Raw genomic sequence first — 13,700 nt, forward strand, 5'->3', positions numbered from 1 at the left:
CTAAATAGCTAAACTAACTCAAAGTCCATCATCAGGACCTCTGTTTCTTTCTATGGGCTTTAAACCCTATATAAAATACTGGTTAAAAGTTGAGGACAGTAATTATTAAACAGTTGTGTAGATATGTGGAGCATTTATTTTGCATCACCCTAGGCTCTGGTGCTAAAAGCTTGCATCAAGATTCTGAGTAATTATTGCTGACTCATAACAGCAGGTTCCTCCAGTTAGCTCCAGCCATGATATACAGAGGGTGAGAGTGTCTGTTTGGGCTACAGGAAACTAAAACATGGGTAGTTAGTTTGCTCTAGGAACCCAGGCTTGTGGAGAAAGTTTAGGCTGAGGTTTATATTTTATTGTTGAGTTATTAATCAAACTCCAGCAAGGGAAAGGGTTGAGCTCAGACACTTATTCAAAGCACCGTGTAGCATGTTCAAAAGGTAGCAGAGTCAATCATATCTCCAGATGACTAGAAGGATACAATGCTAACCACCAGTATGAATAATACTTAGTATCTGGGATCAATGAAGTGATTGCAAAAGAGGTGCCAAGGCAATGAATTGCCAAGCCTAGAGGTGCAGGGGCTAAGCCCTACATGTGCGTAACTTTACTCCCAGGACTAGTCCAGTTGGCTCCCGGGACTAAAAATCACACACATGCTACTGTTTGTAGCATTGGGGCCAAGACTGTATTTGTACATCTTGTATGGTGCCGATCACATTGATGCTTAATACATAACACCTTGTGAATAGATAAGGTACTATCATCACAGAACTACAGCTAAGAACCTTTCTATAGACTCACTTTCAACTGATTTGCCTAAAGTAACACAGGGTGTCTATAACAGAATCAGGAATAGAATCGATCTCCTGACTCCCATTCATTTTCTTCAGTCATCCTTCTTCCCCGTGCAGACACTAAGGGCCTGACCCAAAGCCCGCTGGAGTCAGTGGTGGTGGTCTGTGTGGTAGTATGGTAGCTGTAAGGTAGGCAAGGCAATGCACTTATTTTTCTTTGTTTGTTTGTTTTTCCCTGCTGGTGTCCCTTTAATGCTGCATGTGCAAGACTAAAATGGGCCATCTTGATTATCACTTCAAAAGTTTTTCTCCCCTGCTGATAATAGTCTCTCTTAATTAATTAGCCTCTTACAGTTGGTATGGATACTTCCACCTTTTCATGTTCTCTGTATGTATAACTCTCTTCTTACCATGTGTTCCATTCTGTGCATCCCATGCAGTGGGCTGTAGGCCACGAAAGCTTATGCTCAAATAAATTTGTTATAAGGTGCCACAAGTACTCCTGTTCTTTTTTCTCTCTTGCTGTAACTTCTGATCTCGCTAACTATATCACTTCTACGAAGAACAGTATGTTAATAAAATTCCTATTATAAACCCCTTTTGTAAGAAAAGTAGTAACATGTACCAATACAATCTAGGGATGAATTAATTGGATGTGGGAACTAAAATCCCCCTAGTAATCCCCATTCCCCTCAAAAGTAGTGGGGTGATCAGATTTAGGGGTTTAGCTCAGCTCTTTAGAGAGAGAGAGATTAATTCCCAAAGGAGGTTCAGTGTTTGCTTCCTTGGGTCCATCAGCCTATACACATATACTAGCAGCGCCGGAGTTTATTCAGCAGACTGGAACGGATCTTGCCCTGTGCCACACTTGGTTGAATGGAGACCAACCCATCCAGTTTGGGAAACAGTCCCTGCCCAGCCCCTGCAAATCAATATAGCCTAGGGAACCCGCCTCTTTGGACTTCTCCCTGCTTCCTCCCGAAATCCATAGAGCAGAAGATTTTTTCCAAGCTGACTCACACACGCCTAATGTCAGTCCTGTCACATCCAGCTCTGCAAGCTGTTGCTTGCGCTGTTCCTGCTTTGCACTACCCTCCCCCTCCATCCGCCCCTTCTACTGTGGCTGGCTGGCTGGCTGGCAGGCTGGGGCGGGGCCCGGAGAGGACTCGCCCCTCGGACACGCCTACCACTCCACTCTCCCCCTGAACAGGGACCGCAATGATTTAGAAGTTCAGGAATCCCACGTGACGTCACCGAGGGTGATGTAATGCTTCTCTAAATAGAACGTATTGTAACCTTCTCTCAGTCCAACGTGGTTCCTTCACCCAAGCTGCTGGTCCTTTCCCTTCTACACTTGTTTGGTAAGTTCCTCTAAATACTGATCTGACTTTCTGAAACTCACTTTTCAGTGCATTTAAACCCTCGCTTTCTGGACGCTTTAAAGTACTTATGTGCACGGGACTGATCTAGGGACGGGGAGTATGTGTGAATTAACTGGGGAGCAGAGGGGGGGAAGGATCTAAAGTGAGGAGGGAGAAATCTCATGAATTGCAAAGGGGTTTGTTTTGTGGCAGTTTTTTTGGACTAGTGAACAATTTCTGTTACTAACCCTGAGACTGCTCCGGGGACTGTGATAAACGGCTGTTAGTTTTTCAGTTTAACTGTAATGATAGTAACTATTTGAGATCCCCCGCTCCAGTTCCGAGAGGCGGTTTAGTGGCTGCGATGTTTGATCAGTGGGATGCTTCTGTGAAGATGGCTTTATGAACGAGAGTGTGTGTGCATCGCTCCCTCTCACTCCTCCAAATGACTGAGCGAGGGTGTAACAGGAATCGGGGGGTGGCGGGGGGACCGGAAAAGTTGTTGAAGCTACGCTAAGCGCAGTCGGAGGGAGCGGAAAGGCGGCGAGGGGAGCAACTTTGAGATTCCTCAATTCAGCACACCGACCAAAAAGTTGGAAAGTTTTGAAACTCTGTGTGTGTGTGTGTGTGTGTTGAAACAAGAGCTAGCAAAGTCATTAGTATGCTGCCGCGACCGTGTGCTTGTGTATGCATGTGTGTCGAAGATGAGATGTAGCTGCTGCTGCCATCTCCGCTGTCTGCAGGGAGCGTGTAGGTAAATATTGTTGCAAATAAATTGTAATTCTTGTTTAAACTCTTCCGGGAGAGGATTTTTTAAAACTAGACACGAAAGTGGAAGGTTAATGCTTCCCCCCCACCCTTTGCCTTATTTCTTTTCGGCATAACATCTTGTCTTGCCGCTGCTGCTGAAATGACAGCTCTTTGGCTGCTGGACTTCCTCTCAAAGTCCCCCCTCCCTTCTTGAAGCTTTCGCTTTCTTCTTAACTGAACTTGATTTCAATCGCTGCAACTTTGATTTAAGTTTTGGAAGAGGCTTCTTAGGCCAGAGTACCGGAGGCTCAGCTGCCTACAAGTTGCTGGTTCATGTGTATGTGTTGTTTCTGATATGGACTTGTATTGGTAACTGCACAACAAACTGATCGCCCCCCTCTCCTTCCTTCCCCTTCCTCATATCCAGTCCCCACATGATGCCTATTGTTAAGGCTCAGGGGTAGAGTGGGCTGTGTGTATATTTCGTTGTTAGGTGTCTGCATCGCTATGTTTGGTTGTCTCCCCCCCCACACCCCTTCTGACATATCTCTGGGAATAAGGCTGGATAGTGGTCCATTACGTCATTCTGCAGACTAGTAAGTGTTTGATTAACAGCCTTAGATACTGTAGGGTTCGGGGGGTTAGAAATGCTGACACAGCAACTCTCCCTTTTACAATCCAACTGGCTAAGCACATCGTTTTTACATCCTCTCCTCCCCCCCAGTTCAGTGCATATCTCCTTTATGCCTCCTCTTGTTTAGGTTTCTCTCTCCCTCTCTTTAGTTAAGTTTTGTTCTTCCAGAATTATAAGAGCTGCTGAAATATAAGGGGGATACCTGCTAAACTCTGCCTTTTCTCTTATTTATGTCCAGGCATGATGAGTAAGCTGTCATCTCCAGGGTTTATTATAAATGTTACAGTCTGAAAGAAAAAAAATGGCTCAAAGACATGGATAGCAATAAAATAAAATGAATGTCCATATGTGTGTCTTTTACAATTAAAATGCTTAAATAGTACTTACTTAAAACAGCATGGCCAGAGGATTTCTGTATTTTGTCAGTAGGAGACAATATACAGACAGATGATAACAGAGGTTAGACCAAAGGACAATAGGATTCTTGGGTTTTCCTTGAGACCATACATTTCAAAGATAACTCTTCTTCTAATCCATTGAATTGCACCAAAGTTTCTTTGCCCGGTCATTTGGTGAAAATCCAATGTGTCAAATAACAGTGGAGGAAAAACTTTCTTCTAAGAAACTGTCATGTAGAAATCATCCAGAAACCAACTGTAAATTTTTTTTTAAATAAATTGTTTCTAGATTTACAGGGTGCGAACAAAATGAAAGAAAATGTATACTCTGACACAGTTTGTGGGAATTTGTTCTGAAGTACATGCACTTTGGTAGAATTTTTTTTAAAATTTTCTGTAGAAAAATGTCTTTGGATGAAGTCAGCATTACTATGTTAAAAATACTTTTAAAATGTTAAACTTCTAATTTGTTACTCCTTAGTCCTAAAGGGAGCAGTGCAGGTTGCAAAGCACTAGAGAAAAGTGTGGTTAACGATCAGTGATTAGTGATAAGTGATTAGTGGTTTTATTCAAACTGTTACCTCTGACCAGAAGCACACATCAGAGGATTAACAGGCTCTTTAGATAAATGCTCATTAGTAGAAGGAGAAAAACGAAGATAATAGGCATGCACACAGGGACAACTTTCGAGGAAAATCATTCCTGTCTCTGGAATAATAAACTCTATTAGCAGAAAGCCTCTTTAATTTAAAAGTTGCTTTTATCTTGTAAATCAAAGTTAGATGTAGAAGGTCACTCTGCTATTATAAGCTAAATTTTCCCATATCCACTGGATGTGGATTATCCCAGTAGTGATATTTATTTAAAGAAACTGAAAATTCTCCAGTGCCAGTGCCCTGTATTTTAAGGTATCCACTTCTAATGTAGAGAGTGAAGCCTACTGTCAGCTAACTAGATGGCGTAGTACTGTTCTCTGTGAATATATAGTTCAGGATTATAAACTGAGCAAGTTGCTGCTTGCTAGATGTCCTTCAGCACTTACTACAAAGTTGATTTTGTACTGGGTTGGAGGCTAGACAGTTCTACAAGTTTTTAGTCACATTTTCCATGTCAGTTAATCTAATTGAGTTAAAGGCTACTGGAAAAATTAGTTTACAAAAAGAAACTGTTAGAGGCAAATACAACTACCTGGGGGTTAGCTCTTGGTTGGAACTGTGATAGTAAAGTGCGAGATCTGTCTTCTATTGGTTCAATAAAATAAGATTCTGATGGTCTTAAATACAAACATATAGAAATACACATTGACACCTCTTTCCTGGCTATCACTGGCAAACACAGCTTTAAAAACCAGAAAGGGTCACTAGGAGAGAAAAGTTGACTGAACAAAACAACTCATTCCTGATTTTACTCTACAGATAATGGTAAGAAGTCTCTTATTTTCCTGTTAATTGACTAAGTGATCTTTAACTATTGATAAGAAAACGATAATGTCGGCTTTGTTCATGCATGTTTTGTAAAGAATTAGTGTCTAGTACTGTCCATAGAATCTGTAATGTTTCTGCTGTCTTTATGTCTGGACCATCAGACTTCCAAAACTTAAATGTTTTCATGTACATGTTTACCATGGGATAGGAAATAGAAATACTAAACATTTGAATGGAACAAACTGAAATTGTCTATTTATTGTAACTTTAATTGGACAATTATGAGAGGTCAGATAATATTTTATGTGATGAAGAGATTTCTTTCTAAAGACAAAGAAATTTCTTGATATTCTTGACATAAGGTTGGAAGTAACTTGGTCTATGTGGAAGGACAATAAGCCTTGCCTTGGACTATTGAATATTGGATGCCGTTTATTCTAGAGGTTTAAGATTTGGAAACAAAAGTAGATTTTTTTTTAACTCGTATGAAGAACCAAACAAAGAGAACCAAATAAAAATCAATTGATAATATAGGCTGTTTTACAGAAACCCAACTCTCAGAACAGGGGAAGGTCTGATCTCTTTATTTAACCTACAGGAAAAGAAAGGGAAGAAAAAAAAGTATTACTACTAAAAGTGAAGGTAAAATGGGAAGAGGTTGTATCCATAACCCTGTCCACCTTACGATGCAGTGGGGCTACTTGCATGAATAAAGGGAGGAAGATTTGGCTCCATGTGTTCAAATTTGGTATTAATTTGCTCTCTGTAGTTTAGAAGAGGCTTTGAAATACCCTGAAATATCCTAAGGTTGTTCTTTATCCTTCAGAGGGATCTTTCGTGTGATACTGCGTCCGTAAGAGTTAGAGTTCATTCCAATAACAATGGACCTTGCATTGACTTGAGACAATTCTTAGGGCCCAATTCTTCTGTCGTCACTCAGGCAAACCCTTATGGATATCAGTGGGAGTTTTGCAGGAGGATTTGGCCCTTAACTATTAACAGGGCAATTTTTAAGACACTTTTTACTTCCTTCTGGGACCCCAGGCAAGATTTGTATATCTCCAACTATTCAGTGTGGTATTGTTGCCCATCTTTTGACTACACTCTCTTTTGGTCAAAGATCTTTTCCCTAGAAATCTGTCAATTTGTATTTCTTTTTCTAGTTAGCAACCTGCTGGATTTTCTGCAGACCTGTTGCTTTGATTTATTAATAAACCTTCTGTTTATGGATTGGCCACCTTTAAAGTAAAGCTTTATTTTAGTCCAAATGAACTTTTTTTGGACTAACCCTCTGTATACATGAAATTAATTTTGCTTTATTTTTTGGAATAACATAATAAAATTGCCACCTATTTAAAGTAGTGTTCCGTTACTCAGGTCTGTATCATGTGGTCTCTAGTTTAACAAAATGGGAATTTTTCTCAAGTAGAGACCAGGTAGAATTTAGGTTTAACCATTTATTACATATATATGCCTCTCAATCGACGGAGTTGCTTGAGACATGGACCCGTTAATGATAGAGAGCAACAGGTCTTTCAGCTATGCGTACAGCTCTGTTTCTGTGTTGACTAAATGAACTTGTATTTAGCTGACTTAATTTTGTTTGGGCTAACTTTTCACATATAAACTTTCATCACAATAAGCTGGTATCATCTTTTAGTGGAATCATTGAAAACGTTTTTGAGAGTCATACTCTTGCTGACTTTGACTCGGTCATAAGTGATATTGTCACGGCTGATCAATCGGCTAGTTGTCCTGGTGACCATTCTGTTGTATCCCAACACATGATTTCTGCAGGTTGTTTTTCTCTGAGAAAGTGCTATATGTCATGTAACCTGTGCTGCTTGTCTCTGAGAAAGTTTGATTGCAAAGAAAAATGTAGTAAATTCTATAAGATACAGGCAAGTAGTTCTTTGTTAGAGATGTACTTGAAGAGTTCTTTATTTTTCTGCATTTTAAAAACATTATTATAATAAACAGTCACAACATTAATGCAACTTTAGCTTTTAGTAACTTTTAGCCTTAGCCTTCAGCACACTTTTTGCTCTTACTACAAATTGCGTTGTTACATCAATTTAAAATATTTAAAAGATTGTTCTTTAAGGTAGATAAAACAATTATCTCAATTTTTTTCCTTGTCTAATTTGAATATTAACCATGTTACAGGAATAAAATCAGTACTTTTACAGATTTGTGGTACAATTTTACATACCTATGTATAATATGAATATATTTCTGTGAACGTCTCAAAAATTACATTGCTGTAGAAATAAATGTAGGTATACGCACTGATATACTCAATGTATAAGTAATTGTTGTTGTTGTAAGAACACTTTCTGAAGCAAAAATACTGTGGTATGTTGTTTGAGCCAAGTAATTATTTTGTTTGTACATTGATCATTTACCTATACCACGGCACTGGTTAAAGTAGTAACTCTGGCACTTTTAAAATAATAGCGTGCCTAGTCTTTTCACTAAAGTTATTTTACTGTATAATTAAAAATATTGGCATTCAGCATTTTTTCTGTTACCCATCAAAGCTTCATTAATGGGAACTGCAGCTGCAAATCTGGATTTAGAGATTTTAGAAAGAGACATGGCTATATCTGTTTTGTAAATTTCAAGATGGTGATACCAAATACTGTTTTATAAACAAGGGGAGATTGACTAAGGATTTTACTGGACTCTAGGATTTTCAAAGTAAAACATTCAAAGCTTAGTACAGTTTCCTTAGCTTACTAGCTGTTATGCTTTGGTTTTTGTTTCTGTCTTCGTTTTTGAGAATCCACTCAAGGAGTCAATCCCCCACATGCTTCAAAATAAATATTTCAGAATGTTATACTTACTAGTGTTTGTTTAATTTTCCTGTTTAGAATCTTATATTTTGAGTTAATTAGGACTTGCTATTGTGGCAGCATTCTGCTCAAGGTGATCTTAGGATGTGACAATATAATCCTTCATAGTAAGGGGACTCCAATAGACTGATTAAAAATTACTAGAATGCCCTTAGAGAGGAGGCCCAAAGAGAGAGGCAAGAGTAAGGGAATTTCAGTTTCAAAAAGAAAACAATCCACAAATGCTGTAATAACTTTAACAGAATAAGGGCCTTATTTTGCTTTCCTTGGGCACCCAAAACTCCCATTGATTTCAGTGGGAGTCCTGGGAACCCAAGGAATTCAACCGTTTGGTGTTTTTATGCATACTTTGGCCATTTGATGATCACCCCTTAATATGTATTCAATTTCTTACATCTGAATACACTTTAAATAATAATTGTTTTCTTTTCCATTTCTTTGCTGTCTTCTGCAAGTAATGTTTTCTAATACTACCGTCCTCATCTGCCTTCCATTTCAATTCCTTTCCTTCCCAATGACTTTGTATTGCTGGTGCACTCCATTTCAGTGGAGTGATCTGGGTGATCTCAATGATTACTTATGTTTGAAGTTTCCAAACGGTCAGTCCATGGTACTGAGGTTACTCTGGTTGGCTCAGCGACGTATTTTTTTATGTGCGTTTTATTCGGTAGGAAACAGAATGCTTCAGGGAAATTATTTAAATAATTTGAAAAATCTTTTCCCTACAGTTTGACAGTAGCAACCTTTTTACCTGTTGCAATGTAGGCTCATGGACGCCACCACTGCACAGGGTGTGTGATATGGCGTCATTTATAGCCGCTCCTTTGTAGCTGTTCACAAGTACTTAGAAAATCATTTGACTAATGTCAGAAATAAAGAGGGGCCAGCAGTTCCCAGATTTTTGTTCTTCAATACCTGACTGGCAAGACTTGAGTAATGGTAGCTAATATGAAACATTCAGCACAGGGGTCTCTGTAGCTCAATACATGGAATTTAAGATTAGGCTGAGGATATGTTGCATGAAGTGGCTATAGCAGGATTAGCTAAACTGAGGCATTGCCTGGAGTACTCAAGTAAACTGCTAGCTAGTATATATATTTTGTCCATATTGCACCTGCTACTTTTTCCCCCTTAAAATGTTTGTAAGTGAGCATTTTAGATCACTTTTCAGCTTTAGATTACAGACGTGTTGTGTTTGGGCAGTTACATATCTATATAACAGTATTTGACCTAATTAAGCAGCAAGACACTCCAAGGTGTGAATTATTGTATTAATGTTGTTAATTCACAGTGTGTGTGTTAGGCACTGAGGTTAGAAAACCAATTGCCATTAGTGCAATGAGGTGTGAATTAGCACACCATTATTCACACTTCAGTGTTTACTGCAACTATATAATTATAATGTTAAGTAATATTTATATTAAGTGATGAAGCTCATAAATTGTGAGTAGCAAATCATGGTATATTTATAGTCACCACTCAGAATTATTTTTAGTCAATCAGATCTGTCCCAGTGAAGTCAATGGGCGTAATTGTCACTAAACTCAAATGGCAGTAGGTGCAGGCCCTTAAGGTGGACCTGTAAAAGTGGATATGGATATATACATATGTGTGCTTATGTGTATATATAGAATAAATGTGTGTGTTTAGATATAAACAGTATAGAATGGTTTTGTATATTAGAAACTCAAATTTTATCTACCTTGGAACAATCTATGGTGACTGGAGACATAGCAAAATTAAGATATAGCAAAAAAGTGAAAGCTGAGCAGTAGAGAGGGGAAAGGATTTTTAGTCCAATTGTTTAGAACTTTTTTTTTGTTGCTGTGAACCTTTAACCATTTAACTTCAATGTTTAATGAACGTTGGAGAGAAAATTAATCTTGGTTTAAAGATTCAACATTCCCACAAATTCTGTTCTCAACATTGACTTCTCCAGAGACTTCCCTTGCTGTCCAGGTAATCTTCCAGCAAGACTAGCAAGGCTTAAATTTAATATTTTTATGCTTTAAAAAAACAAACTGGGGAATTATTACTCTTTTGCCCCCATCACTATGTTTCTAAAGACACGCATGTGCACGTGCACACACACACACACACACACACACACACATACATATCCAGTGTATATTATTTTAAATGGATAGGCAGTAGAAAAGGGTTAAAAGAACAGATTAAAAGGTTAGGAAGATCAAAACTAGACCAACTTTTTAAAATTCTGATCTGTCTTGCATTCGCCTGCCTTAATAAACTAGTGTGTTCACATGAGATGGAGAGAAAAAAGATTTAGCAAGGAAGAAGATTTTAATTTCAGGTGTCCAAAGCATTATTGGAGAAAGTGACGGAAAAGAATATTTTTAATATTTTGGAAACATCCTTGAAAGGGACCTCTAAATGACACACATGTTTTCTAAATGACGTGAAACTAGAAAGAAAGGATCAAATGAAGATCTATAAAAGTCTAAAGATACTTTTGTTACGGTGGAAACCAAAAATATTAATCATAATAGGGCCTAAAAGTGTTCTCTCACACTGATATAAATCAGGAGCAACTCTGCTGAAAGCAAAGAAGTTACACTGGAGTTTCTCTTGTGAGAGGAGAATCAGATTCATGGAGTATATTCTGAATGCGGTGTATCAATTTGTCAGTTGTGTGCTTGTGCAAATCCTGTTACTAAAGCAAAAGCTGAGTCATCAAGTTGAGGATGTCTGTTTCTTCTAAATAAACATGTTTGTACAGCTCTCCTATTGTGACAACTCTTACTGTGTCTGGGGAGAGGGAAATATTGAGAATACTTTCTTTTGTGCTCAATTCATATGCCTTCCACTCTATCTCTTCTTCTCACAAGTTTTATGTGTAGGTGCTCCATTTACTTACACTGGCCCTGACAGTCACCACTCTGGCCTCAGGCTTGTATAACATATACAAAAATCCCACTAGGTTTTTCAGTTAAATGTAGGCGAAGAATTTGACTCTTAACACTGGTGCTGATTTTGCTCTTAATTACACCATTGTGAATTGGGGGAAAGCTCTATTGACTTCAATACAATCATATTTGTGTGAAAACAGGTTAAGCAAGATGAGGATAGGGCCTAACATTTTCTTATTCGGAATATTAGTTCACTTTCCAGAAGCCCCATGGACTTATAATATTTTGATTGGTGGCAAGATTTTTTCACACTTCTAAAGGAATGCTTTTCTCTATTGTATCTCTCACCATTATGCCCAGCACCGCAAAGAAGTTTACTACATGCTAGGTGCAGCTAAGTAAAATAAAAAATAGTTACACAGCAAGTGACAATCAAATGATGGTTGAAAAGTGACCGGGTGCTGAAGCAACCTTGACCTTGAGCTCCGATGACAGATCAAGATGAGAAAATTTTAACATAAGTGGCAATTTCGCTATTGTAAATCGTGGGCTCCACTGGGCTAAATGAAATGGAACCAGCTGAGGTCGGCCTATAGTGGTTAGCAAACTGCACACAGTAGGTTAACTTGTGCGTATTTTCTTTGTAAGAGGATACTGCAAAGAGTTTTTAGGACTCATAATGAAACTGATGGGAAAGTCTTCAGATTAAATGATATTAATAATAATCATCCTATTATTCCTTGCCAAAATGTTTTTAAAGCCTATTTAAGCGCATGTTGTTTGTCCCCTGCTGGCTCTTGCAGTTGACTAAAATGCATTTTCTCAGAGCATGCTTGCTTAGGTACAGTGATGGTGGTTGTGAAAAAAACAAGTTTTTACACGAGAAGTCACTATATAATTTGCAGGGATGTTGTTTGCTCCAAACATCCACATTAATTTCAGCTCCAGTCTAAGCAAAGAAGAAAACAGATGGCTGACTATAAGCAATAACATATTCTAGTTTCTGCTATGCTGGTGAAATCTAAGATAACTTCCACTTGAAAGAGTTGTTTAGACTTACAGTGATTTAGCTGAGAGAACAGTATTTGACCAATGCTTTTATTTGAGAAATAAAGGCCTGAATTCCACTTCCTACTCATGTAGGTATAATCAAGAGTAACATCACTGACTTGAATAGCTTCTATTTTACACCAATGAAATTGAGAGAGCATAATTTCTTACCCCATGTGGTTTTAAAGTGAGCTTTTCAAAATAGTGTTGATCTGAGAGGAGTCAGCTGCACTAGTCATCTGAGTGTGCGATAGTTTTGAAACCTAATTATGACATTTAAATGTTTTTCTCAGCTCATTACTGCAGAATATTCACCATGTTCTTATTCATTGTAGTAGGATATAGCTTGGGCATGAGAGCATTGTTGGGTGGATAGTTCTTGTGAAAAGATAGTAGGATGAGAAACATGGAGATCAAGACCCTTTATTCCTACATTTCAAGTCACTTCCTCCTCTCTGGGACAAGCTTGGAAAGAAAAAGTACATCTACCTAATGCCACAAGATGAAAATGAACATCTGTCCAAAATACCGAATGCATCTTTTTGTGGATGCCAAAGTTCCAGCCGTCTCTGCTTAGCTGCCTCCACAACTTCATTATGCATTGTCAATACAAAATCTTGCATGTGTATTGAAAAGTTAGGTAACACATTGAAAAACTTTCCAAACTTTAAGATTAATATGGAAATTAAATTCAAAATACCTAGTGCAAGGGATATTACAGTCACTTTATAGTGATTGAAGATGAAAATAGAAATACAAAATCTGTTTGTGATTCTCTGTGACATTTTCAGGTAATTCTCTTGTGCTGCAAGATACATTGCCAATATTCCATAGAAGCTAGGATACCTTGCTGTTAAATTTAGACCAGTGTACTGCAGAGGACATGGTCCCTGCTAGTGCATCCTTCTTAATAGAGCACCCTCTCCGTCAGTGGCTCTCAACCAGGGTGCGGTAGTGATGTCTTCCGGGAACATCAACCTTCAACTGGATATTTGCCTATTTTCAACAGGCTACATAAAAAAGCACCTAGTGATCAGTACAAAACTCCAATTTCATACAGACAATGACATGTTTATACTGCTCTATATTACTATACACTGAATGTAAGTACAAATATATTCCAATTGATTATTTATAATTACATGGTAAAATGAGAAAGTAAGCAGTTTGTAATAGTTTGTCATAAACAGATAGTTAAGGGTTAATGCCTCTTTTACCTGTAAAGGTTAAGAAGCTAGTAAACCTGGCTGACACCTGACCAAGGCCAATAAGGGGACAAATACTTTCAAATCTTGGGGAGAAGTCTTGTTTGTGCTCTTGTTTTGGATGCTGTTCGCTCTTGGACTAAGAGGACCAGACATCGATCCAGGTTCTCCAAATCTTTCTGAATAAGTTTCTCTGTTTCAAATTGTAAGGCGAGTAGTTTTATTTTTGTTTCTTCTCAACTGAAATGTCCCTTTTTCCTGAGGATTTACCTCTGCTTGCTGTAACTTGAACCTAAGGCTAGAGGGGTTCCTCTGGCTATATGAATCTGATTACCCTGTAAAGTATTTTCCTCCTGATT

General features: G+C 38.2%; 1 protein-coding gene across 2 annotated transcripts in view; it reads left to right on the plus strand.

Annotated features, from left to right (window-relative positions):
• Positions 1-2,077: 2,077 nt before the first annotated feature.
• Positions 2,078-13,700, plus strand: part of CREB5 (cAMP responsive element binding protein 5) — a 359,760-nt gene continuing 348,137 nt past the window's right edge. Inside the window, exon 1 of one of the 2 annotated variants that reach the window (XM_032773789.2) lies at positions 2,078-2,155. The gene's annotated coding sequence lies outside the window, so the exon portion shown is untranslated. The remainder of the gene's footprint in view (positions 2,156-13,700) is intronic. The other variant, XM_032773790.1, reaches the window with a different exon arrangement.

Source organism: Chelonoidis abingdonii, chromosome 2 (assembly GCF_003597395.2).
Source record: "Chelonoidis abingdonii isolate Lonesome George chromosome 2, CheloAbing_2.0, whole genome shotgun sequence".
In the NCBI taxonomy this organism is placed as follows: Eukaryota; Metazoa; Chordata; order Testudines; family Testudinidae; genus Chelonoidis; species Chelonoidis abingdonii.